The following is a 24577-nucleotide window of genomic DNA, read 5'->3' as shown; positions in this document are numbered from 1 at the left end:
AAACTGCATTTGGCACCTTTACACAGAAGGCTTGGTTTGGAGCTAAAGATGTCCCACATTATGTACCCATTGTGGGTAGAGCTTGGTTGCCACATCCCAATAACCCTTTTGCTATGAGGTTTGCAGGGCTAGATTTTCACTGGGATCCTGAATTGTTTCTTCTTTCCTTCCCTTGATAAACACATACACTCTGCAGTTTAGGAAATTAGTAACGCACCTGCAGCAGATTGATTGGGCATCACAAACCCAAGATCTATACCAAGGAATTCAGCAGGACAGTGATCTGCAGATGGAATGACTGTCCTGGAGGTGCAATAATGCACAGCTGGGTAAATGGCCCTTGAGATGATTAACTGGGAGCTGTGCAGCAGTGGCAGCACACTTGTGTTTAAAGTGCAGCCTTGGACGTAGCTCTTGCCCGGGAGAGAGTGCAGGAATGTCCTTCTGGACAGGGACTGGGAGGTGCCTGCTCAGCACTCCTGCCTTCATGTGGGAGCAGGGCTGCAAACAGCCTTCCAGAGGCTCACCCAGCCCTAGCTGTGCCTGAGGAGCCTCTGATATGGGCACAGCTTGAAAGGCTTTTACATACGTTTTGTCAGTCACAAAGTGCAGCCTAGTTTTCTCTTTCTTGTGCTGTGATTCACCAGGTCCTTCCGGTATAAAACCACCATTCTTCATAAAAAATTACATTAAACAGGCCTTGAACAACTGCACTCTGTGCCTGGGGGAGGCAAATGTCCTGTCATAATCCTCAGGAGAGAGCAGTTTGTGACCTATATCTTTAATTAGCAGTGAAATAGCTTGGGCTACCAGCAACATTTTCTTTTAAATATTTTAGCTTCTTAGTTCCAGCTGTCCAGTTGGTCTTTGTTTCATGAACTTGCTTCAGTGCGTATTGAGCAGCACCTCAGCTAAAACTCTGGTTGTAAAATACCCTACAAGAATGGTGGTGCTTCATATAATTTACTTAAAAATTTGTATATCGTAACATTGAACTATTTTCACATTAAATTAATTTACATTTGGAAACAAAAGAGATCCTGCAGTGTCTTCTTCTGCATACATTATTAATGGCAATCCATTTTTAATTTAATGAAAAATTATTCAAAGAGCAAGGGAGGAAGGCTTGCAGTATCCTTGGTCTTTTTCTGCCTAGATAACCTCAAGCAATCGAAGAGGTTATATTTAAAATCCTCTCTTGGTTGGCACTTTTATCTTCTTAAATGGAATAGTGCTTAAACTCAGAGAAACTATCAAAGGTGGAAGGAAGGTACTGGCAGAGGTGAGAAGTGGTAAAGAATTGTATAATCCTGTTCCTTAAGTGGTTGACAGAAATTTCTGTTAGGGAATTGTCTGAAATAGGTGTTGCTGTTGCAGCTTCCCAAAATTTATTTACGTGGTAGAAAGCTGAATCATTATGTAATCAAATTAGCCGTGTTAGTTCTATCAACCTGAAGTTAAACAAATTGGTCATGGGTTGAGCCGTGTCATAGAACAGCTTTCCAGGTTGGAGATTTGTTTTGAATTTGACTCTTGAGTCACCCGCTGTTACTCCAAGGATTAAGAGATAAAATGTTTCCAAGCCAATTCCTATTTAAACAGCAAATTAGAGCTTGCAGTTAGTGATACCTCTCTGCTCTGCTCTCTTAATTGAAAAAACAGTGCCAAACCCCCATTTGAGTCACTTGTTATTGTGATAATTCAACCCTGGCTAGAGGGAAAGCAAAGCTGACTGGAGAGAGATCTTGTCTGCATTGGAAAAATGATCCATTACTGTCAAAACTTACCTCCAGCAGAAAGAACCCAGCCCATGTGCAGGAAACTTGTGAGGTTACATCAAACCAGTGCAGTTTTGAGCCTGGTTGTCTAAAAGACATCTACAAGACCTTTTTAAATGTGACACTTGGACATGGACAGTGGTAAATGTCCTAATAACTGGTAAATTCTACTTAGCTGTGAAACAAAGTCTTTATCACTGTTTAGCTGTAGATTCCTGAGCCCTGGCCTTGGAAAAAGGCTGTGCTGCGCTGAAAAATGTACAGATAAAGAGCAAGAGAGGCTCTGGCCTTGGCAGGCTTGTAGCTGAAGTGCAGGAGAACAGGTAGCCCTGGATGAGGAGAGAGGAGATGGCAGGAGGAGCTGGAGGTGGGATCTAGCGTGGAAACACAAAGCAGCAGCAGGGCACAATCCCCTGCCGTGCCCCCAACCCCTGGCTGTGTAGGGAGTGCATGTGCTCCATCTCTCTGCACTGAAATGCCCCTTCTCTCCGCTTGGCATAAGTTCCAGGTAGTTGGAACAGTCTCCTGGAGCTGTAGTGAATACATTTCCCTAATTTTCCCCACAGCTATTTCTACTCCTCTAAGCAGGGTAGTAGACCTTAAGCTGTAGCAGATGCTGTGTGGACAGTGTCTGTTGTGCTTTTATGCTTTATCACTTTCTGAAGTGACAGCTTTGGTTTTACTTTGGTTCTGTTTCATTCAGCTTGGATTGAACAATGTTCACCAGGAACTGTGGAACTGGATTTTAGTTTCAACTCCTTTAAGCAGGGCTTTATCTTCTGTCTGTGGTCACCTTAGGCTGCAGTATTTTATTGTAGCACACCTGGGTGGAGAATTTCCACAGAGTTTCCTACCTTGTGTTCTCATTCTGTTGGTGCTTTGGGGTCTTGGACCACTGGGGACTTCTGCCCTGGCTCTGTCCCCATCACTTCATGCAAATCCTTCACTTCTCAGTGTGCTTCTATTTTCTCCTGTCTTGGAATTGGAATTAAGTTCCCCACTCAAGTCAGAGAGGTCAAGTCCACCAGTTGAGGTATAAAATCCCTGGGATGAATCCACCCAGTATCCCTTGGTCTCTGTCACTGGGAGCTGCAGGTGAGGGGTCCAGGGGCAGCTTCTGCAGCCCAGCAGCCACTAATGCAAAATGAGAACAGCTTTCTTCCCCTCAATGGACGTGTTGTTTCCTATTAAGTTCTTCTGTCTTTAGGTTGTCCCATTCCTGCATGTCTGTTTTAGTGAAACAAAGAAAAATTAGTGTTGGGAAAGAGGGATTTGGAAAGGATCATTAAGCTTTCTAGGCACAGAACGGGTATAACCTGTTTGACTTTGCTCAGCTTTGCCAAGCTTGAATCTTCCTTGTCTCCTCTAAGTGCTGAGCTCATGCTTGGCCTGGCTGTGTCCTTAGGCATCAGGGCTGATGAACGGGGTTATTGTCACTCGGTTATACAGCATTTAGCAAGCAGCGCTGCTCCAACCATTACAGACTAAAAGATAACAGTTATACAGACTGTTCTGTATAATTTGAGGTTGTGCAGCCTCCTCTGTTGAATTTTAAACAAAAAGGTGTTGTTTTGGAAGTCTTTTTGTCTTTCTGAACTTGGTGTTTTGCTGAGTCCAAACAGCATACAGAATTTCACCCCCTCCAAATCTTCATGTACACTGATAACCCTCAGCATCCTACCGAGTTAAAAGGAGCTGTGTGCAAAACCTTTAGATTCCACATGGAGTTTCCATGGGCTGCAGCAGAACAATAGCCAGCATTGCTACAAATTCTAGCTTGTACCTTTGAGCTTCAGGCAGGAGTAGCAGTGATAACAATACAGAAATTCTTGGGCTGTTTCATGGAAGTGAGAAGAGCTCTGCATTCTATACTGATACAGAAAGATTAAAATGACTTGATGAAGGTCACACAACAAGCTGATGGCCAAGCCCGGACTGAGGGTCATACATCATCCAGGCTTTCCTCTTATTTGATAGAACTCAGTGCTTTAGATGGAGAGCTCATCATCTCCTCGCTGCTGCATTGGTGGTCTGGTGAAGAATTTCAGTCTTTTAATGGGATCTGAAAGTTGGGTTGTAATAATTATTTCTCATTTTCGGTTTGGTGTATGAACCAGAAATTGTAATGGCAGTTTTTACACAGCTTCTTTTCAAACTGGCTGCATAAACAGAAAAATAAATTAAGGCTTACAAGGCTCCTCTGGGAATGCAGTAAATATTACCCTGTTTTCCAAAGGGAGGAAGCAGAACAGCAAACATTACTGTGATATATCCAAGGTTAAGCAGTTGGCAGAACTGGGAATAACTCCTGCTTGTAAGGTCCTTACTGGTCACTTGTTTAAGTGTTATTTAGGGGTTGGACCATGCAGAGCAGGTGAAAACATCCCTGCGTGTATCCGAGGGATGGGGATGGAGGTGATCATGACAAGAGACGCCTTTTCCTCCTGCACCCGGGAAAGGGTTACAGCTGAAATGCCTGTAGCAGCCTCAGGAAAACATGAATCGGTGCTGCTGAGGGAGGGCAGGATGGGAGCCCAGATCCGCGAGCTGCCTTGTGCTTTTCCATTATAAACATCCCTTTTTGGGGGGGGTTAAACCCGGGGCTCCGGAGCATCGCGGCGGGGCTGTCGCGGGAGCAGCCCCTGCCCGAGCCGCTGCCCCTTCCCTCCTTCCCCGGCCTTTCCCTCCCGCTGCTGCCGCGGGCCCGGGCGTGCTGTGCTGGGCTGTGCTGTGTGTGCTGTGTGTGCTGTGTGTGCTGTGTGTGCTGTGTGTGCTGCCTGCTCTGTGCTCTGTGCTGTGTGTGCTCTGTGCTGTGTGTGCTCTGTGCTCTGTGCTGTGTGTGATCTGCGCTCTGTGCTCGCTGTGTGCCGTACACGCAACATGGAGGGAGGGACCGGCGCCGCCGCCGCCTTCCCCGGCAGCCGCTCGGCCGCGCTCGCCGCGGGCACCGCCGGAGCCGCAGCCGGAGCCGCAGCCGGAGCCGGAGCCGGGAGCGGCCTCGATGGATCGCACAGGTCAGTGCCAGCCGTACCCTCAGGACGCTCCTCCGGGACGGGCCTCCCTTCCCCTCCTTTATTTTAACCCTCATCAATGGCGTGCGGAGACCGTGTCTCCGAGGGATGTAATTGTTTCACACTTGGTCAGAGCCGGCGATGCCTAATAAAAATGTAGAGCGGGATTAAGGAAGGCAAGCGTGGCGTTCCCACCTAGCAAATGCAAGCTCATTTTAATATTTGCTGTATTTTTTAATCCATGTAGATGACTGTGTGTCTGAAGTGGTTGAGCGTTTGAATGGAGAAAGGTTAATTGCCTGCTTCAGCCACATTACACTGTGCAGCTCCCACCAGCATGCAGAAAGCAGACAAAGTCTAATTTTGCATCCCATCCTTTTTGTGACAGGAGTCCTTGAGGCATTTTCTGGTAAAGTGTGCAGAATGCGGTTATCAGCATGACAGAAAATGCATTTTTTCTACTAAAAAATGTACTATATCCTGTGCATAGCAGAGAGGAGCACACAGTGTGTACTTTGTGTGAAAGCAGCAATAGTCACAAGGGCTCTTTGCTGAGTGTATTTTTCTCCCTTTCTAATGGATAACTAAGAACCGTTGGTGGGATATGGGTTTAGGAGCAGTAGTTCTGGAGGGCCAGGTTATCTTATGTGTGTTGTTAAAATTCTTGTGGAATGAGGCAGTGCTGATTATCTTCAGGGCAAATCATCTCCTTCACCCTGGGCTCGGGTTTGTGCTCTGCCTGATAGGAAGTATGCCTGGTGCTGCTGCAGTTCCACTGGGATTTTCTACTTAAGGGCTGAAAGTGAATAAATATTTACTGCTGAGGTAAAAAGGAGGGAGCTGTGGACCCAGTATCAGTTAAAATTTGCTGTTACCACCTACCTGGGTTACAGATCAAGGCAGTTTTACCACACCAGAAGTTATTTATGAACCAAGGTGCCAGAAGCTGGAGACGCAGATTCTTATTTCACTGTTTAATACATTATCAACAAAGTCTTGGTAATTTATGCTGACTCCTCCTACTTCACTTACACTGCCAGAAACTGAAGGAGAGTAGCTCACCATCAGTACTGCAAAATTTCTTTGAATTTGTCTGTGTTTTCTTTCTTCCTTGAAATATTTTGTCCTTAGGAAAGCTGCTGCTGGATATCTGCTCATTGTTTGACTTGGGCACTGTGAGAAAAGTAGTTGGAAAATTTTGGTTCCACTTACTTGGAAACAAAACTGTATTTAAAAATTAACTGTGTCTAGTGCGCTAATGCTGAAGGCTTTACACTCCCTGGCTTCCTTTGTCATGGAAAAAGCACAAAATGCAATATATTGGCAATATGTTGTTACCCAAGGATAGAACCACAGGCTTACCAGAGGGAATTTTGTAAATAGGAACTACAGAATTTGTGTTTGGTGTGAATTCCTTTGGGAATGAGAGCTTTGATATTTGTGAGAAGCTGGCAATGTCAGTATGTACAATATGAGGTTTCTGGCTGAAGACAGTTTAGCAGTGGTTTGATAAAATCTATGCAGTTTTCCTCCGAATGGATCTTGTCATCCAAGAAGTCTGCAGATTAAATAGGTTTTAGTTCTGGCAGCTACATGCCCTTTTTTTGTCACTTGTGCAGAGAGTCCAGAGTATGACAGAACTAAGGATGAGCTTATTTTGGTTGGCTTTCTGAATGCAGATCTCTTGCTCATGTCCTGCCTTTCAGCACAGAGATAAAATTGGTATTGTTTTTTGGAAGCAAAGCTTGCATTTAACAGGATTATAGGAGTATTTTTAACTTCCTGCTCTCACTCCAGTGCTCCTGATGGATGCTTGGAGTGCGGGGAGTTTGCTGGTTATTGATGTCAAAGTGAATGTGCTGTGCTGATGCAGATTTTCTTGAGGAAAAACGTCCTTTTCTGAGTGGCACATGGGAGGGCTGCAGAGTCCTTGTCCTGCCCATGACAGTGGCTTTGGGGCTGGGGGAAGAGGGGCAGAAAGCAGCAGTGCTGAGCTGGTTCAGGGCAGTGGCTGGGAGGGCAGAGCCCTGTGTGTTCCAGGGATGGGGAATATCTCCGGAGCCAGGCTGGGGGTTGATGTTCGGAGCTGGCGCTCGGCACGGGCAGCCCGGGGTGGTGGCTTGGGTGTCACAGCGTGTCCCCTGCCCATCCTGAGCTGCCTGTCCTGCTGACCTCTGCCTGCCCTCCAGCTCCGGCACACAGCTTTCCCATGCTCCGGCCCCCTGGGATGCTTTCCATGGAAAAAACCCCCACGTTTTTTCTTGTGCAAGGAGGGGACAGCTTTATCATCCCTTAGTGAGCACGTCCTTGGCTCCCCCAGGTCTTTTTGCAACAACCAGTGTAACAATGTCCTATGTCACATATCCTCAGTATTTATATCAAAAATACAAAAATAATCATTTAATCCCGCTTTGTCAAGCATTTTGGTTTAATCTTCCTTTGTGTTGAACCGTGTTTCTCCTTATTATTTGATACTTTATGAAAACTTCATGCTCTGGTGTCAGGGACTGCAGTTTAATCTTTTGATATTATGCTTGTGATAGTTGTCATTAAAAGGAATTAAATTCTTAGTTTTCACCTATGTTGAAAAAAAGGAATGTTATTCCCAGCTACTATTCAGTTATCAGCCTAAAGAAAAGAGGAAAAAAACCCCACAGAATCCCTGGTGAAAAGAAGAAATAAGGTGAGTTTGAAACAGTGGATGTGATGGACAGAAAACAGGAGAAGTGGGATGGGATCTGAGCTTCCCAGTCCTGAGGATAAAGACCAAAGCAGGCGCTCTTTAGCTGTTGAGTCAGAGCAGGGTAGACTCCGGTGTCTTTTCATGTAAAGAGAAAAAACAGGCACATGTACATCTTTGGTGTGGTTTTTTTTTGAATATTGGGAATGGTGACAGGATGCAGTGGCAGGGGCTGAGAAGGAGTGGGCATTTCTAGAATTCCATCCAGCTCCTTAGGATGGAGTGGTGCAGCTACTCAGCTGCTCTCTGTTGTGTATTTGTTGGAGGAGGTTGTGTGTGCTGTTTCTGGAGCATGCAAACATGCCTGGATTGGGGATCCAGAAAGAAGCTGAAGGATAACCCTCAGCACCTGGGTGCATTTCACACTGCCAGCTGTTCCTTTGGCTGATGGGAAGATCCAGTGTGATTTAGAGTGGGGATGACAGAAGAAGGAGGAATTTGAACTTGGTACCTTGCTTTAATGTGCCATTTGTAGTCCAGCATTTCTTACATCCGTGTTCACTCCTTCTGAAAGCGTGATTGTGGAATTAGTTTTCCCAGCACCTCTGGAGACACCTTGGAGGTGATGTAACACCTGCTCTTCCATCAGTTGCCTCTCCTTACGCAATCCACATCTAATCTAGTTTGCTTCTTCCCCTGGGAAAAACAGCAGTAAAAGTGCAGTACTTGCTAAAAGGTCTGTTCTAGTTTTCCTTCAGTCTGGTCCGAGGAGCTGTCTGGTGGCAGAGGCCACCCTTGGTTGCAGTAGCTGTACTGGCAGAGCCGGGCGTGCCCAGGAACAGGCTGGATGTGTGGGATCATCTGTGTCAGATTTTAGTGCATTTATAAAGGGTTGGGCCCTGCCTCTCCCATCAGCAGGTGCCACGCCTGACTAAACTCCTGAGGCAGCCAGAGGTGACACAGCATTGCTGCTCCTTGGGTTACTGGCTCACTGCAGGCTCACTCCGAGGCTCCTCAAAGGTCTGAATTCTCCAGTTAATCCAGCTTGGGGAAGGACTTCAAACCTGATACTTCCCATAATGTTAAAGACCAGAAAGCCCTTGTTCATTGGCATTGAGGAAAGTTTAACTCAGCTCTTTGTTTCTCGCCTCAGACAGTTCAAGCTGGGGGCAGTTTTAGCTGAGGCCTCCTCTGGCTTTTCTGGAATAAGAACAGAGCTGGACACAGAGCTGATACACGACCAGTGGTGGTGGTGGCTTTCTCCTGGCAGATGGATTTAGTGCAGTGTGCTGCCCTGGTGGGATTTAACCACCCTTGGAAGGGGCAGTTTTGTGGCTGTGACTCTCCCCTGGATCCCCGGGTGTGTGTCCCTGTTCCGAGTGTGACACTGATGAACGCCAGCGCGCTGGGGTTTCTCCCTTTCATTGTGCATTATACATAGATCTTCCTACTCACAGGGCTATTGAATAGTCAAAGATTTCTCAAAATGTTTATAAATTAGTGCTCCAAACTTTGTTCAGGACTGGAATGTGGCAGATGAGATTTCAGCCCTTAAGGAGTATTTTAATTGTGCAAACTGGCTTGATTCTCTGGCCACTTGTTTTCTTTTGTGTATTTCAGAAGGCTTTGTCCTTTTAGAAGTGAAACATAACAAGATACCACACAAACTTTTTTCAGAAATAATAAATACAATATTTCCAAGCCTTTTCAGTCTGCTGTTCTCTGTGCATTTGCTCTTACTGATACTTTAGTGGAATAGCTTTGCTTGCTGTATGAGATAAATGTCATTTGTAAATGAGCATTGTATCTCTTTGTAGTGTCACTGTGCTGGCTTCTGTTTTGGGAGTGTAAATGTGCTGTGCCAGTGCATGCCATGCTTTTAAAAAAATTATTGACATAAAATATCCAACTATTTTAAGTGTATATGCCTACAGTGGCTCTGAAAATCTGTGTTCTGATGAGGGTGTGCTACAAGAAGGCTTTTGACAACCCAAAGTCCATGCAATTGAGAGCCAAAAAGTAGATAAAAAGAGTGCTTAACTACTTGGTACCTTTTTTTTTTTTTCATGGTTTGTGAGCAAATCTCATAATTTGATGGGAAGAGGGACCAGGACCAGATTTTCATGGTTTCCTTTAGTAGAACTTTGAATGGCATCAGGCACCCAGCAAAGCCCTTGCTACAGGTGAAATAAGAGTGGGTTTTGACCTTGGGCATGTGCTGTAACAAATTCGATACCAGGTGTTGGGTACTCAGGCACCCTCCTGTGAGGATAAAGGCAGTGACTCCTCCTGACATACTTTTGCATAAGCAAAATCTACTGCAAAACCAGCTCTTGGTGGTGTCAGCCCAGGGAGCAGCCAGAGGGTAGGAGCAGATCTGAGCCTTTTCTGCAGTTAGATTGGTCCCATTTGGAACACTGAGAGGGGAGCAGGCTTGCTGGAGGACTTGGCTAGCCAGAAACAAGGTATGGCTTGTGAAAAATAGAGCAAGAAGAGGAAACTATACTGATGTCTTCATCTTGCAGGGTCTCATCTAATGCTCAGTGTTGACAGCTTCATTTAAAGGGACTTTTGCAGCTCTGTGTGGTACCAGGGGAGCTGCTTCTGGGCACACATGAAAGCACTTTTAGATTTTCATGGGCTGGGAATCTCCGTTCACTGTTAACGGTGGGGGAACAAGGCCAACACACACCAGATATCAATTTCAGAGGATGGTCGTTCTTTAATCCTGGTATTTGTGGTTGCAGAGAACCATTAAATTTGTGCCCAGAAGGTTAACCAAAGCTGTGTTGAGTTTTTTTGTGTACAAATGAATTTGTTTAATAATGCCACAGTTGCTCATCACTTTCTGCAGGAGCAATATGATGAGATTAACAAACCTCTTCCATATCTGATCCTCACATCCCCCTGGGAAGCTGTGAAAGTCAGAGCTCTGCTGCTCGTGTGTGGGGTCTGCTCTGGCAAAGCCCAGAGTTGTTCTTTATGAGACATGGTGGGATGTGGTTGTTGGGATGATGGAGGAGCTGAGCTTCCATCTGCAGCCTTGGAGCCAGCATGAGTTTGGGAAACAGCAGAGCTGCTGAGGCTGCCAGCCAGAGGTTCATTATTGAAAGAAAAGACAAACACCCCCTCCTTTTTCCCTCTGGACTCTGGAGAGGGAAGCAAGTTTCATGGGGAGATAATTATGCTACTGGAAAAACTACTGTGACAGCTCCCAGCACCACAAGTGAAGTTCTTGTGGGGAAAAAGCCATGTTAGACATACCAATTCCTTCCTTTTTCTCTCACAGTTCATGTGGCGTGCAGGCACAGTGTTGTCCTGGGGCACTTGAAACTTCCTTAGCTCCTTGCCTTGGCTTTCCTTACCAGCTTCACCCTAAAAAAGTTTGCTGTTTCTAATGAAGTTTGTTGTTTTAAAATGACACACTTCGTGGTCTGGTTTAGGAATGCAAATGGACACCTGAATTACATTTTATCCTGCTTATAAAATCATCCATGATTGATTGCCTCTGAGTGCAAAACGGGAAGCTTTTTCTTTAAAATAGAACCAAAATGAAGAAGAAGAACTCTCACAGTTCCTGTGTGTGTTTATATGTGTGTATATATATTTATGTATACATATAAGCAGCACAGAATGAACCAAAACTCCAACTAAGCATTGATTCTGAAGCTGTGTTGTGCTCCTGGGCTTTGTTTATGCTGTGTTTTTAGCCTTGTTGAGGTGATAACAGTTTTGTCACATAGTTCATGGAAACCTGCCTGAATCTGTTTTTTAGATCTCGCTGGATATCTGCCCAGCTTACAGCCCTTTCTGTGTGAAGTCCATGCCTCATTTTTAATTAATTTCCCCCAATTTCCCCCTGGTGTCTCTGCAGTTAACAAAAAAGGCTTTTCCTCAGTTCTGGAGTGGTAGAACCTTGTCAGAGATGTTGCTTCTTCCCTTGTGTGCAGGACTGATGATTTGCAGAAATAATACAGCTTTTCTGCACTCTTCAGTATTAACAAACATTGGAGACACATGATTCACACAAAAAGCTTTCTCCAGCAAATGTTCCTGGGTTTGAGCACATTCTCCCTTTTCAGTGTTTGACCACACATGGAACTTCTCAGGAGCAGCTGCTCACAAATAATTCCAGATGCCGAAAGATCCTGAATGCAGTGTTGTGTTTTGTACGGCGGCTGTTTGTGTTGACCTTTCCCAATCCCTTTTCTTGCTTTTTAGGCTCAGGATCACCTCTTAACTCATTTAAAATATGTATTCAAGACACTTTTAAATCCCAAAATTCACACACAAAAGGCAAAACTCCTTTTATTTGTTGTTCTGTTCTTCTCTCCATTTGGGGCTGGTAAGACAGAGAGTGCTTGGCTGCTGCTGTCACTGTCCCTTTAGAAAGAATGGTGAGATTTGCAGAGTCTTCACAGCAGATGACATCAGTCCTGGTCTTGGCTTTGCTGCTTATGAATTTCAGGAGTGAGCTTTATTTTCCTGAGAATTTGTTACTTAGTTCAGTGCTCAGGTTGGAACCATTGGCAAAGGAAAATCCGAGCCACTTGGCCACAGTACTCTCTGAAGATAAAGATTTCCCTTCCAGGACAATTGAATTCACTTCCTTGATTCTGATTTTCCTGATTTCTCGTGTCTGGTTTGGCAGGGGGATGTCGGAGCAAGGATGGTTGCAGAGGCTGTGAGTTGGTTCCAGAGGAGCCGTGGAGCAGGCAGTGAGCAGTGGGGCTGGTGCTTGGCCGCGCTGCCGCAGGAGCCCCGAGAGCAGGAGCAGGGCTGGGGGCTCTGGGCCCTGCTGGGCTGGCTGGGAGCAGCAGGAGCAGGGCTGGGAGCTCTGGGGCTGGCTGGGGAGCAGCAGGAGCAGGGCTGGGGGCTCTGGGGCTCTGGGGCTGGCTGAGGAGCAGCAGGAGCAGGGCTGGGAGCTCTGGGGCCTGCTGGGCTGGCTGGGGAGCAGCAGGAGCAGGGCTGGGGGCTCTGGGCCCTGCTGGGCTGGCTGGGAGCAGCAGGAGCAGGGCTGGGAGCTCTGGGGCCTGCTGGGGCTGGCTGGGAGCAGCAGGAGCAGGGCTGGGAGCTCTGGGGCTGGCTGGGAGCAGCAGGAGCAGGGCTGGGGGCTCTGGGGCTGGCTGGGGAGCAGCAGGAGCAGGGCTGGGAGCTCTGGGGGCTCTGGGCCCTGCTGGGCTGGCTGGGGAGCAGCAGGAGCAGGGCTGGGAGCTCTGGGGCTGGCTGGGGAGCAGCAGGAGCAGGGCTGGGGGCTCTGGGGGCTCTGGGGCTGGCTGGGGAGCAGCAGAGGCAGGGCTGGGAGCTCCGGGCCCTGCTGGGCTGGCTGGGGAGCAGCAGAGGCAGGGCTGGGGGCTCTGGGCCCTGCTGGGCTGGCTGGGGAGCAGCAGGAGCAGGGCTGGGAGCTCTGGGGCTGGCTGGGCAGCAGGAGCAGGGCTGGGGGCTCTGGGGCTGGCTGGGCAGCAGGAGCAGGGCTGGGGGCTCTGGGGCTGGCTGGGCAGCAGGAGCAGGGCTGGGGGCTCTGGGGCTGGCTGGGCAGCAGCAGGAGCAGGGCTGGGGGCTCTGGGGCTGGCTGGGCAGCAGCAGGAGCAGGGCTGGGGGCTCTGGGCCCTGCTGGGCTGGCTGGGGAGCAGCAGGAGCAGGGCTGGGGGCTCTGGGGCTCTGGGGCTGGCTGGGGAGCAGCAGAGGCAGGGCTGGGGGCTCTGGGGGCTCTGGGGCTGGCTGGGGAGCAGCAGAGGCAGGGCTGGGGGCTCTGGGGGCTCTGGGGCTGGCTGGGGAGCAGCAGGAGCAGGGCTGGGAGCTCTGGGGCTGGCTGGGGAGCAGCAGGAGCAGGGCTGGGGGCTCTGGGGCTGGCTGGGCAGCAGCAGGAGCAGGGCTGCCAGCTGGAATGCAGCTGCTGTTGAGCCCTGCCAGCACAGCCCTGCCAGCACAGAGCCCTGAGCTCCCTCGGCTGCGGGCACTGAGGCTCGCTGGGGGCTCGGCTGCCGGGGCAGGAGGGAAGGGCTTCAAACCTGCTGCTGTGAAGATGAGTTTTGTGTGCGTTCAGAAAGCCAGGATGGGTTAATTTGCAGGCAGAGGACCCAAAAGGAGTGTATTTGTGCAGAATGAACTGTTCCATCGGTTATCAATGGCTCTGGTCCCTGTGCCCTCTAGCACCAATGTGCTTCAGAATAACTCCTACCTCCTGGAGCACAACCCTTTGAAAGAGTGTGGTACCACTTAGGGATTTTACCATGTGCTTTTCCTCTGGATTCTGTGGAGACAGGTTTAATGACACATGAGGAATGCTCTATAATTGCAGATTTCAGTGGCTTTAGAACAATGGTGAAAGTACACCCTGCTGGTTCATGGAGTGGGAACCTCCTCCTGGGCCTGTGCAGCACTTTCTGCTCCTTTGAGCAGTAGGAAGGGTGTTAAAAATAATGTACTTGGGTGCTAACACCACCTAGCTGTGATGGCAAATTGCTGGAAAATATTACTGAAAGGGAAAAAGTTCAAGCTGACTTGGTAAACTATTTCTCAGGTTTTTATTTTACTCTCTTCATGCCTTATACATTTACCTCCTCACACCCTGTGAACGCTGCTCTTCACACTTTATAAAACCATCATGGCAGAAATTACCAACAGAAAATTCCAGTGTATTTTCAGTTATGTGTTTTCTTTGTGTTCAGTCCTCATATCTGTGTACAGTGGGGTTAATTCTCCTAGCAAATAGCACAACCAGGCATCAGAAGAGAAAAAGTATCTGGAGTGGTATGAGGTAATCGTCATTTTCTATTCTTCCTTCACAAGTGCTGCATTGGCAGATCTGACTGGCTTTTGGAGCAGCTGTTAGATCAAGGGATGAGATAAAGCTGGGTGAAAGAGAGGGCCTGTCTCAGAGCTGCCATGCAGTGCTGTTAGGAGAATGCAGTACCTTTGGGATGGACTGAAAATTACTAAAATTACATGTATACACAAGAGTAGAGTGAAAAAGCTAAAATGCACTTGCATATATTGCACCTCCTCCTCTTCCTTCCCCCTTCCCCTTTCCCTTTGAAAATGGAAAACAAGTCCATGAGTGGAAGCAGTATGGACTTCTCCTTCATGTACTTGTTTGATTTTTCTCGTGCAGTGAACTGACCTTTTATAAGTTTGCACTTGTGCCTGAAATTTGTTTGATTATACCATGTTCCTGTCATCTCCCAGGGAGGGGTTTGGCTTTTCCTCTGTCCATTGCTGTTGAATTTCTTCTGCCCAGGGCCCGTGGCCCCCTCAGGGTTCCCTGTGGTCCAGCACTGACTCCCTGCCCTGAGCCCTTCATTTCTGCACCCGAGGATTCGTTTTAAAGAAATGCTCACCTTTCGTGGTAACTTTTTATCCGTGGTAGGAGTGGCCCCTCCAGCATTTAAAAAACAGCGATCAAGTTTCTGAAAATCACAAGTCTGACTTTAAAAATGATGCCTTTCAAGGTGTGCTTTGATTATAATTTTATTTGCTGTCCAGTTTGAGTTTTTATATGCAAGATGGGTCATGTTGTTCACATTTCCTCCACAAGATGATTTAATAGTGATACTGAAAACTGAGAATATTTCATCACCATTTGACTCCATGACTGGAGCTTAGAAAATATGAAATGCTGAGAGACTTGCAGTGAAATTGTGAGAAATTCTAACATTGTTTTAATATGCTTATAATTCAAGGTCATGGCCAGTCCCAAGGACATCTGTACAGGTCTTGTAAGTCCTGGGGGTTGGTCTGGCAGTAAAAATACTTCCCCATTTCTGCTCAGCTCCGTGAAAACCAGCAGCAGGACATTTTTTCTGCACGCATATTGTTAAATGTGCGCACACTTCTTGTTTTCTTTGGAGGGGATTTCAAGTACAGCTTCACACAGGTTTGTAAGGTTCTGTGGCAGCATCTCCTGCTCTGTGTAGGGCTTTATAAATATTTGCAAAAGACCAGCAGGTAACCTCATCTTCTCTTCTGCCTGGGTCAAGGTGGAGGTTCAGGTACTGGAAGAGGCACTGGGATAACGTTCCCTGCTTGTGGAGTGGCTCTGTGCCTCCCACAGGGAAATGACAGCAACTTGGATCTGTACTTTTTATTATTTTTGGGTATCCTGTTGAGATATCTGAAATATCACCTTGACTTTGGAGTGTGTAACTTTTCACAAACTCCAGTGACACTGGGAGAAAAGGTGCTGCTCTGCCTGATGCAGACTTTGTAAATGAGATTTTGGATCTGATTACAGCTAACAAGGAACAGACATTGGATATGGCATTGGAAACAGACACCACTGAGATGTAAAACCCTTGCTGCTGCACACACAGGATGTTTAATTAGTACCTGGCCCCTTTCTGAATCAGGATGTGCCTCTGCTTAGGGAACGTTTTTGACAAATCCCCAGTGGCTCATAAAAGAACAGAAGGTGAGGGTTTTGGCCCGTTCTCTCCTGTGCAGACAGAAGTTTCCTTGGTGCCTGCTAAGGACAAAGCAAAGTCTGGGTGCACAGGAACAGGAGGAACAGAACCTCAGACTGCTGCTGCCTGGTGGAAAGGAGCTGTGCAATTGTGGATGAAATGGATGCTGTGGTGTTGGGTGGACTGTGGAGGTGTCACCTGCTGAGCTCTCTGTGCCCCAGCCCCCTTGGCTGCCGAGTCATGTGTGGGAAGCTCTGGCCAGAGTGTTGGGATTCCTGCAGCAGCTGGGCCTTTAAAGGTGTTTTATCATTGTCCATCAGGTTCTGAAAGTGCTGATCAGCAGTCACCTGTGCAGCACAGGGAACAAACAGGAAATACTGGTTTGGGAAGAAGGTTTCTGTGTTCAGCACTGTTAGAGAGAGGGAATATTGAAACAGAAACTGCAGATCCTTCTGGATACTGTTGTTTGCCCACTCTCGATTTAACCTTTGCATGTGCATTTCTTAAAACTTGGGATGCAGCTCACTTTGGAGAAATAAGGAATTCAAAGGACGCCAACAGCCAGTGAGTACATTAGAATATATCCAGGTGTTTACTCTCATGGGATTAAATATTCTTGCTTTTGCTGATGCCATAAATAAAGTATTTGTATAAAGTATAAAGTACTGATGCCTTGTCTCTCAAATATCTTTTCCCAAATATTCCCCCTTTCCCAGCTATCCTAAAACACTCCCCATAGTCAGTAAATCAGAGAAACAGCACCCACTGATGTTTGACACTTTCTGTGCCAGCAGAACAGGAAGGAAAAGCAAGGACACCAAGGGATGCCTTTTGCCACTGTCACGAGCCTCTGAACTTCATAAAAATAATTATTTTTGCTACTTGAGTGTGCTTGCAGAAGTGAATTGACCGTGACTGGCTCTCTGTGCTGTAATGAGTGTGTGGCACCATATCAGGGGAAAACAGCCATCAGGTCTGAGAAAGGGGCTGGTTCCCTGTCTTTTGTCACCATTCCTGCTCTTGCTTTGTGAGCAAAGGGTTGGTGCTGACTGTTTGTGGGAGCTGGGAAAGTGGGAAGTGTTGGCATGGTGTGAGTGTGGTCTAACAGGAAGCTTCACGTGCAGACACATTTTGTGTGGCAGCAAATCTTCTGTTCTAGCTGTGCACTGGATCTGCTTGCAAGGGGAAATAAAATCATGTTATTTTAGAGAACATATTTAATTACTGCTGCATTTACAATAAAACAAGTGTGTTGAAAGCTTTAATTATATAATGGGAATATAAAAAGATATCAATCTCCATTCAGGAACAGAAAGGTTTGTCTTTTTAACTAACTCTGCTCTCTCCTGTGGGTTTTCCATGACATAATGGGAGGCATTGGGTCTGGGTTGTGTTGCCTGTTCACATACTGCTTGAAAAATAAAGCAGAGCAAGCTTGAAGAGGTGTCTGAGATAGTTTAGAGATACTTAAATTGAAGATCCTGGAGTGCAGGAGAAAGGGGAATGGCTTCCCACTGCCAGAGGGCAGGGTTGAATGAGATATTGGGGGGAAATGCTTCCCTGTGAGGGCGTTCAGGCCCTGGCACAGGGTGCCCAGGGAAGCTGTGGCTGCCCCTGGATCCCTGGCAGTGCCCAAGGCCAGGGGTTGGAGCAGCCTGGGACAGTGGAAGGTGTCCCTGTCTGTGGCAGGAGTTGGCACTGGGTGGTCTTTAAGCTCCCTCCCAACCCAACCTGTTTTGTGCCTCCATGGTTTATGAAATGTTTGTCCAAATAAGGAAAAATTATTAAAAAAAAAAACCCAGCCCCGATTTCTGCACCAAGTTTGCAGAGAACATTTCAAGTGAGCTCGTTTGTCTCTGAGAATGAAAAACATCAGAGGAGAGAGGGAGCTGTGGCTTGGGCTGTCACATGGAATAGTGTGTCACTGTGTGAGCTGCCTGGGAGCAGAGGGGGGACACTGATCACCGAGTCACATCCCCTGGGGAGGCACCAGCCGGCGCTGGGGGAGCAGGGCAGGGACTGAGCCCTGAGCCCTGAGCCCCGAGCCCCGAGCCCCGAGCCCTGAGCCCTGAGCCCCGAGCCCTGAGCCCTGAGCCCCGAGCCCTGAGCCCTGAGCCCCGAGCCCCGAGCCCCGAGCCCTGAGCCCTGAGCCCCGAGCCCTGAGCCCTGAGCCCCGAGCCCTGAGCCCTGAGCCCTGAGCCCTGAGCCCTGAGCCCTGAGCCCTGAGCCCTGAGCCCTGAGCCCCGAGCCCCGAGCCCCGAGCCCCGAGCCCTGAGCCCCGAGCCCTGAGCCCCGAGCCCCGAGCCCTGAGCCCTGAGCCCCGAGCCCCGAGCCCTGAGCCCTGAGCCCTGAGCCCTGAGCCCCGAGCCCTGAGCCCTGAGCCCCGAGCCCTGAGCCCTGAGCCCTGCCCTGAGCCCTGAGCCCTGAGCCCTGCCCTGAGCCCCGAGCCCTGAGCCCTGAGCCCTGAGCCCTGCCCTGAGCCCCGAGCCCTGAGCCCTGAGCCCTGAGCCCCGAGCCCTGCCCTGAGCCCTGAGCCCTGCCCTGAGCCCTGAGCCCCGAGCCCTGAGCCCTGAGCCCTGAGCCCTGAGCCCTGAGCCCTGAGCCCCGAGCCCTGAGCCCTGAGCCCCGAGCCCTGAGCCCTGAGCCCCGAGCCCTGAACCCTGAGCCCCGAGCCCTGAGCCCCGAGCCCTGAGCCCTGAGCCCTGAGCCCCGAGCCCTGAGCCCTGAGCCCTGAGCCCTGAGCCCCGAGCCCTGAGCCCTGAGCCCTGAGCCCCGAGCCCCGAGCCCTGAGCCCTGAGGCCTGAGCCCTGAGCCCTGAGCCCCGAGCCCTGAGCCCTGAGCCCTGAGCCCTGAGCCCTGAGCCCTGAGCCCTGCCCTGAGCCCTGAGCCCTGAGCCCCGAGCCCTGAGCCCTGAGCCCTGAGCCCTGAGCCCCGAGCCCTGAGCCCTGAGCCCTGCCCTGAGCCCCGAGCCCTGCCCTGAGCCCTGAGCCCCGAGCCCTGCCCTGAGCCCTGCCCTGAGCCCTGCCCTGAGCCCTGAGCCCTGAGCCCTGCCCTGGCAGGGAGCGGAGGCTCCGGCTCACTGGGGTTTGGACCGCCCCCACCATGGCCGGGGAACCCCGCTCCTCCTTGGCAAGGACATTTAGGGACCAGGCTCGTTTTTGTTGCACTGCACTCTTCCCTGCTGTGATGATAAGAGGAACTGTCTTTTCTGAGCGTTCTGACAGCATAGGGGTAATGGGGGAGCAAGGAGCAGGTGCTTTTCCAGGATGGTTCCTTGCCTGTTCCGTGGCTCTGGAAGCCACATCCTTACCAGGAGTATTTGGAAGTTCTGCTGTCAGGCTGCCCTATTCACTGAGGCTGCATTATATCTTGTAATTTCACTCCTTTGTTCACTATATTTTTACCCATTCTCTCACAGCCTTCTCTTTTTGCTGAGTTACTCATTATGCACTAGAAAGTCTCTGTTGCAGGTGTCAGTTCTAAAATGATCCTGGTTACTGAGAGAGGGGCTGAGAGGCTGGCAGAGCACTGTTTAGTGCCCTTTCCCTGGGCACTGAGATTAATGTGTGCTGCTTTCAGCAAGATCTCATTGCTTTGGGAAGGGCAATAGCCCAGTCACTTTATTATCCTGCTGCTCTGCACAAGTGCCAGTGGAATAGAAATGCTTTCACTTTCCAGACGACCCTTTGGGTGCTTGAGACAAATGCTTTCAAAAGCTGCTCCACACTTGCTTTTTTTGTTGGTTTTTTTTCCTTGTCAGAGTGGCAAAACTGTAAATCCCTTCATCACTCGCTCTAGCACATCAGACCTGCAACCTTTTGGAATGCCTTCAAAATAATGGACAGTGTGCTTTCACTGGTAGGCACTTAACCAAATCATTTGTCTATTTATTTGTTTTCCCAAGAGGGTATTTTATTACTGACAGCATGAGTCAGGACAATTGAAGGTTGCAGTGAAATATTGCAGCCTCTACTGTGATGCAACTGGAATGAAGTGTTACCTTAGTCATACTGAAAATAAACAATTCATGTACCTTATGCTTCCTTAGCCCTTCCCAGCTACTCCTTCCTCCAAAGCACAGTGTTTTAGGAGCTCCTGGGAGAGGGAATGTTGTTGCTCAGCATTTGTGTGCAAACAGGTTGTCAGCATGGGTTAAAAAAGTGTCCGTGGTCGTTTTATGGAGAGGTTTTTATGGAGGACAGACAGCAGCTGGCACTCTTGGGTTTTATTCCAGACTTCACTGACTAAGGCAATGCTGAGTCTTCTTGTGCATTATTTACACCATTTTTAAAGAAGGAGTAACAAAAATAGCTGTTTTACAGGAACATTTTGACTTAATTGTGAAGAGCTGCACGGCTCAAGTAGAAAAATTACTTCAGGGAAAATTTTTATTTTATTCCTGTTTGTGTTTTGAAAGAGGATTGGAAAGTGGATTGTATTTTCAGCAGCATTGTCCCGGTTCATCCCAACCCCTCAAGTCCCCTGAGCTGTGCCTGAGGGCCTGGGGGAGCTGGATGTTGACACAGGTGTGGGGAGGATGTTGCAGATGTGATTGTCCTCACCCTGGCTTCCTGTTTTTAACTGTAACTGGTTGGGATACACCAGGCCAGGGTCCCCCTTGATCTCTCACTGCCAGCTCTTGTAACACACATAATTCTGTGTGCCAGTCATGAAGCCCCAGCTTCCCTTGCCTTGAAGGGGTTAATTTTCTCAGTAGTTTTCACAGCTTGTGTTGGCTATGGGGTGTGGTGGCAAAGGAGAACGTTCTGAGTGTCATTCCTAGTGCTGGTACCTTTCAGCTGCCCTTTTCTTCCCTCCCCTCTGATTTTATAGTTCCCTGCTCCAGCCAGCACAATTATACAGTTATTCTGCTGCACAGAGGAGCTGTTGGCATCCTCTCCTCCTGTGTTACCCTGGTGCAGAGGCAGAGTGGTGGCAGAGATGCAGAACTGATACCAGTGGAAGCAGGCCAGGTGAGATTCAAAAGGCAGAGATAAGACACAGTGCTTTTCAAGGGATTGGGTTTGCCAGGGAGGAATGATGGAAAGGAATTGCAGTTACCTGATCCATCTCCTTTCTCCTCCTGCCTTGCAGAGCACGTGAGCATCTGCTCAAATGTCACTGAATGTCACCTGGCTCGGGCCAGGCAGATGCCCAGTGCCTTGGGCTCTCTCTGGGCTCCAGGCTGAGGGGACAGTGATGCTGCTGTGGTAATTTGGGAGGGTGGAGGATTAAATGTTCTTGAAAAGCTATTTGCATAAAGGTTTGCAAAGGAGAGTGTGAGTGAGAATATGTTCAAACTGAGCAGTGAAATCTGCACAGCTTGTCTTTCTCATCCATCTGGTTGGAGCACGTTATCTCTATTTTACAGATTACATTTGGTCTTCCCATTCCAGGAGGATCTGTTGAGTCTCAACAGTCATGGCAGAGCCCTCCTGGAAGGTTACACTGGAGAAGCAGGAGGTGGGATTTCATGCTCAGGAGGACAACTGAGGAGGTGCAGGGATGCTCTGTCACCTTCCTGGGCCTGGCAGGGCAGCAGGCTGACTCTCCTGCTTTACCCCACTCCTGCTCCTTTTCCTGGCTTCCCCAGCTGGCATTGTCTGCTCTGTGCTCTCCTGACTCCTGGCCAGGCTGTAGCTTCAGGGGTTAGAGCCAGGCTTTCCTGCTGCTCTGCCTGCTCAGGTGTGCTGGGAGGGGATCACAATGGACAAGCAGCAGAGGCAGCTCTGTGCACACAGGCAGAATTCCAGCCTGGCAGCTCAGCTTCTGTCCCTTTATTGCTTTACTTGCTCTTTTTTGGTACCTGTCCTTACTGAAAAGACTTGCCTATCAGCTGCTGTATTTTTTTTTCCTTCTTCCTGCTGAGTCATTGCACAGCTCACCAGTCCTTTGTGAGCTTTGCTTTCTGGAATCCTGAGTCAGTTGTCATGTCCCTTTCTGCTCTCCTGCATCCAATGTACCACACTCCATCCAAGCACTCCAGCAGTGCTGCTCCCATGTCCCCTCTGGGTGAGTGAGGCATGTTCTAGTGGCAGGATTTGTCCTGTGCTCGGGGACCTGTTATTTCTGAGATGTTCACATTTTGAAATAGTTCATTTTCCTTGCACAGAGGCAGCTGGTGGATGCAGACATGTTCTCCTGGAGTTGAGGGGACAGGAAACTTTGTTTGATCTTGATTTTCCATGCATTGCACTGCTGGCATCTGCCTAGGCAATTCAACACCTTTCATAGTTTTCATCCCCTAGAATGTATTAGAGAAGGCCTCTGTTCTTTGAGTATCTTTTCAATCTTGACTATGCATATATAGTTCACTGTTTTCTTCTTTCTTTATCCCTCTTTCCTTCTGCCTTTAAAATTGGGTTGGTATTTCAGAGACTTTCTTGTCAGCCCTGATATAAAATTAAAGAGGTTTCATAAGCCCACAAAATTTTGAAGCAGTGCAATTAAAATGTTTTGTTTTAAAAGGTTGCATTTCCCCCCACCCCCGGTTTTAAGATCTCCTTGTTCTCAGTCACAGGTTGTTTCTGTAATTCCTTTATTTTGTTGTTCACAGTTTGCTTTTAAAATTAAAACACAAATATGACCTCTCATTTTTTCCCAGAAGTGTTTGTGTTTCAGTTGCTTCCCCCCCAGTTAATTAGAAATAACAACAACCAACCAAACTATTCCTTTTTCCTGATCTCTGCCATTTCCAGGGAACTAGGGTGATGTTTCATGATGAGGCACTGACGCCCCGCCACGCCCAGGGACTCAGCTCCAGCGTTGGCAAAGCAGAGATGAATGTCCAGACTCTCAGTTAGTCGGAGGAGACACAGGCTGAGAGCAGGGCAGGGTCCTGAGTCTGGTTTAGCAGCCACATCTAGTGAGTGGCATTGTGCCAGGGCGCTGGAATTACTGATCCTGAGGGCTCCCCCCAGCCCAGAGCTTCTGGGATTCTTTGGTGTGCAGAAGCCCCAGGGGCTCAGGAGCAGGAGGTGGCCCAGGGCAGAAGGAGGTCTCTGAGGTGGATGTCCCTCATGACCTCTGTGCAGCCACAGCCTGCAGGTGACCCACAGTGCTGCTGTGGCTGTGCCAGATGTCCCCACCCTGGAGCTCTGCTCTGCCCTCAGCAGCTCCCGGGGGCCTGGCAGCTCTCCTGGCCCAGCACAGTGCCAGCCCTGGGTGGAATGGGTGCACCTCTCCTCCAGGGCAGTGTCTGTAGAGCTGGCAGGGCCCTCTGCTGGGTCCCAGGTGGAGATGGGAGCTGCTCCCTGCAGGAGCCCAGTCAGGAGATGTGCTGGAGGTGCTGGCTCCGAGTTCTTTGGGGTCACTGCTCTCTCTCTCAGGCCAGAGCTTCCCTGCTCCGTGATCCTGCTCAGTCTGTGTGTAGCGTGTTGCATTCTCTTCTCATTTTCTCCTCTTTGGAAGGAGTTCATAAAGAAATGAGTGAGGAGGAGGTGTTGCATAAACTCTCCATGCTCAGAGGCGCAGGTTGGGGAATGGGGAAGGGCAGAGTTCCACTCCTGAGCCTTCTCTGACAGAGCCTTCTGGTATTCCCCGGGAGAGTGCCCTGATTGCCTGCTGGGAGCTGGGCTGGCTCTTGTCTCTGCTCCATCAGGATACAGCATTTCATGGCAAGGAGTGAGTGAGAGCAGGGTGTGATCCCCTGCACAGGAGGGTATTGTTCTCCCTGAGCCTGGATTCTTCTTCCTTCAGTCCCTAATAAGGTATTTGATAATTCCTTATGTGATGGACTGGGAAATGGAAGTTATTTCCTGCTTTAGGGCCACTCTTCCTCGGAAACACTGGACGACTTACGTGAGCTGTCAGTTACTTTGGTTTTTGGAAAATAGATGATATAAAGCATAAAGAGATACTCTGTTTACACACCTCTTACCTGCTTTGATGTAAGCAGTCTATGCATTGGTGTTTTATGATCTCCTGGCATATCCAAGTACAGCTTTTAGCATAACTGGTGTCACTCTTTATTATCAGAAGTCCATATAATACAGGTTACACTTGGTGTTTCAGTCCTGTGCTCCTCTGAGCAGCTTTAGAGTTAAGGTTTGGGTTTACGATGTACCATCTCTCAGTCTCCTCTCCAAAAAGAAAAAATACATCTAAATTAGACTGAAGGCTTGGCTAATTGTTCTTTCTGTATTCATCTGTGAGGCAGCAGGAAACCAAGCAGCAGGGTTTCCATTGAGAGCAGCCGTGTGCCAGCTTGGCTGCCTTTGTCCCACACTGCCTGTGGGTGTTGAGGGGAAAAGGGACAGTAGTGGCTGCAGCTGGACCCTTGAGAGCCAGGCAAGGGAGAGTGAGGAGCTCTTTCCTGGTTATTGGGGGTTTATTATTCACTGAAAGTGCTAATTAACAGTTTTAAATTATTCCAAAAGCCAAAGTAAATGTGTTCCTGGTTGTTAAAGACTTCATCAGTGCTGGGTGTGCTGTCACAGAGGGGAAATGTGCTCCGAGACACTGCAAGAGGGTTTGTCCACTGTGCCCTGAAGGTCTGCAGCCCTCAGGCACTGCTTCTCCTTGTCCCCCCTGTGTCTTCTGTACCCCCATCTTCCCATTCCCTGCCTCAGAAGTGCCTGTGCAGGGGGTGGCAGGGCAGGTCTGTCCCGGTGCTCTGGGAGCCCAGGGAATCATTCACGGCTGTGCTGTCGAGAATTAATTACAGTGTGGCTTTGCACATTCCCTGCCCGTGTGATCCCCACCTGC

The 24577-nt window shown here is 48.9% G+C and overlaps 1 protein-coding gene across 4 annotated transcripts in view; it reads left to right on the top strand.

Annotated features, from left to right (window-relative positions):
* The window catches only part of ARHGAP32 (Rho GTPase activating protein 32), a 247282-nt gene that overhangs the window by 59824 nt on the left and 162881 nt on the right, over positions 1-24577 (top strand). The window contains exon 1 of one of the 4 annotated variants that reach the window (XM_063178516.1): positions 4735-4792. The exons of 2 other annotated variants lie outside the window; for them this stretch is intronic. The gene's annotated coding sequence lies outside the window, so the exon portion shown is untranslated. Of the gene's footprint in view, positions 1-4734; positions 4793-20726; positions 20845-24577 lie in introns of those variants that run through there. One more of the 4 variants, XM_063178515.1, reaches the window with a different exon arrangement.

Source organism: Melospiza melodia, chromosome 29, assembly GCF_035770615.1.
Source record: "Melospiza melodia melodia isolate bMelMel2 chromosome 29, bMelMel2.pri, whole genome shotgun sequence".
NCBI lineage: Eukaryota > Metazoa > Chordata > Aves > Passeriformes > Passerellidae > Melospiza > Melospiza melodia.
This window is presented reverse-complemented; position numbering and strand designations above follow the sequence as displayed.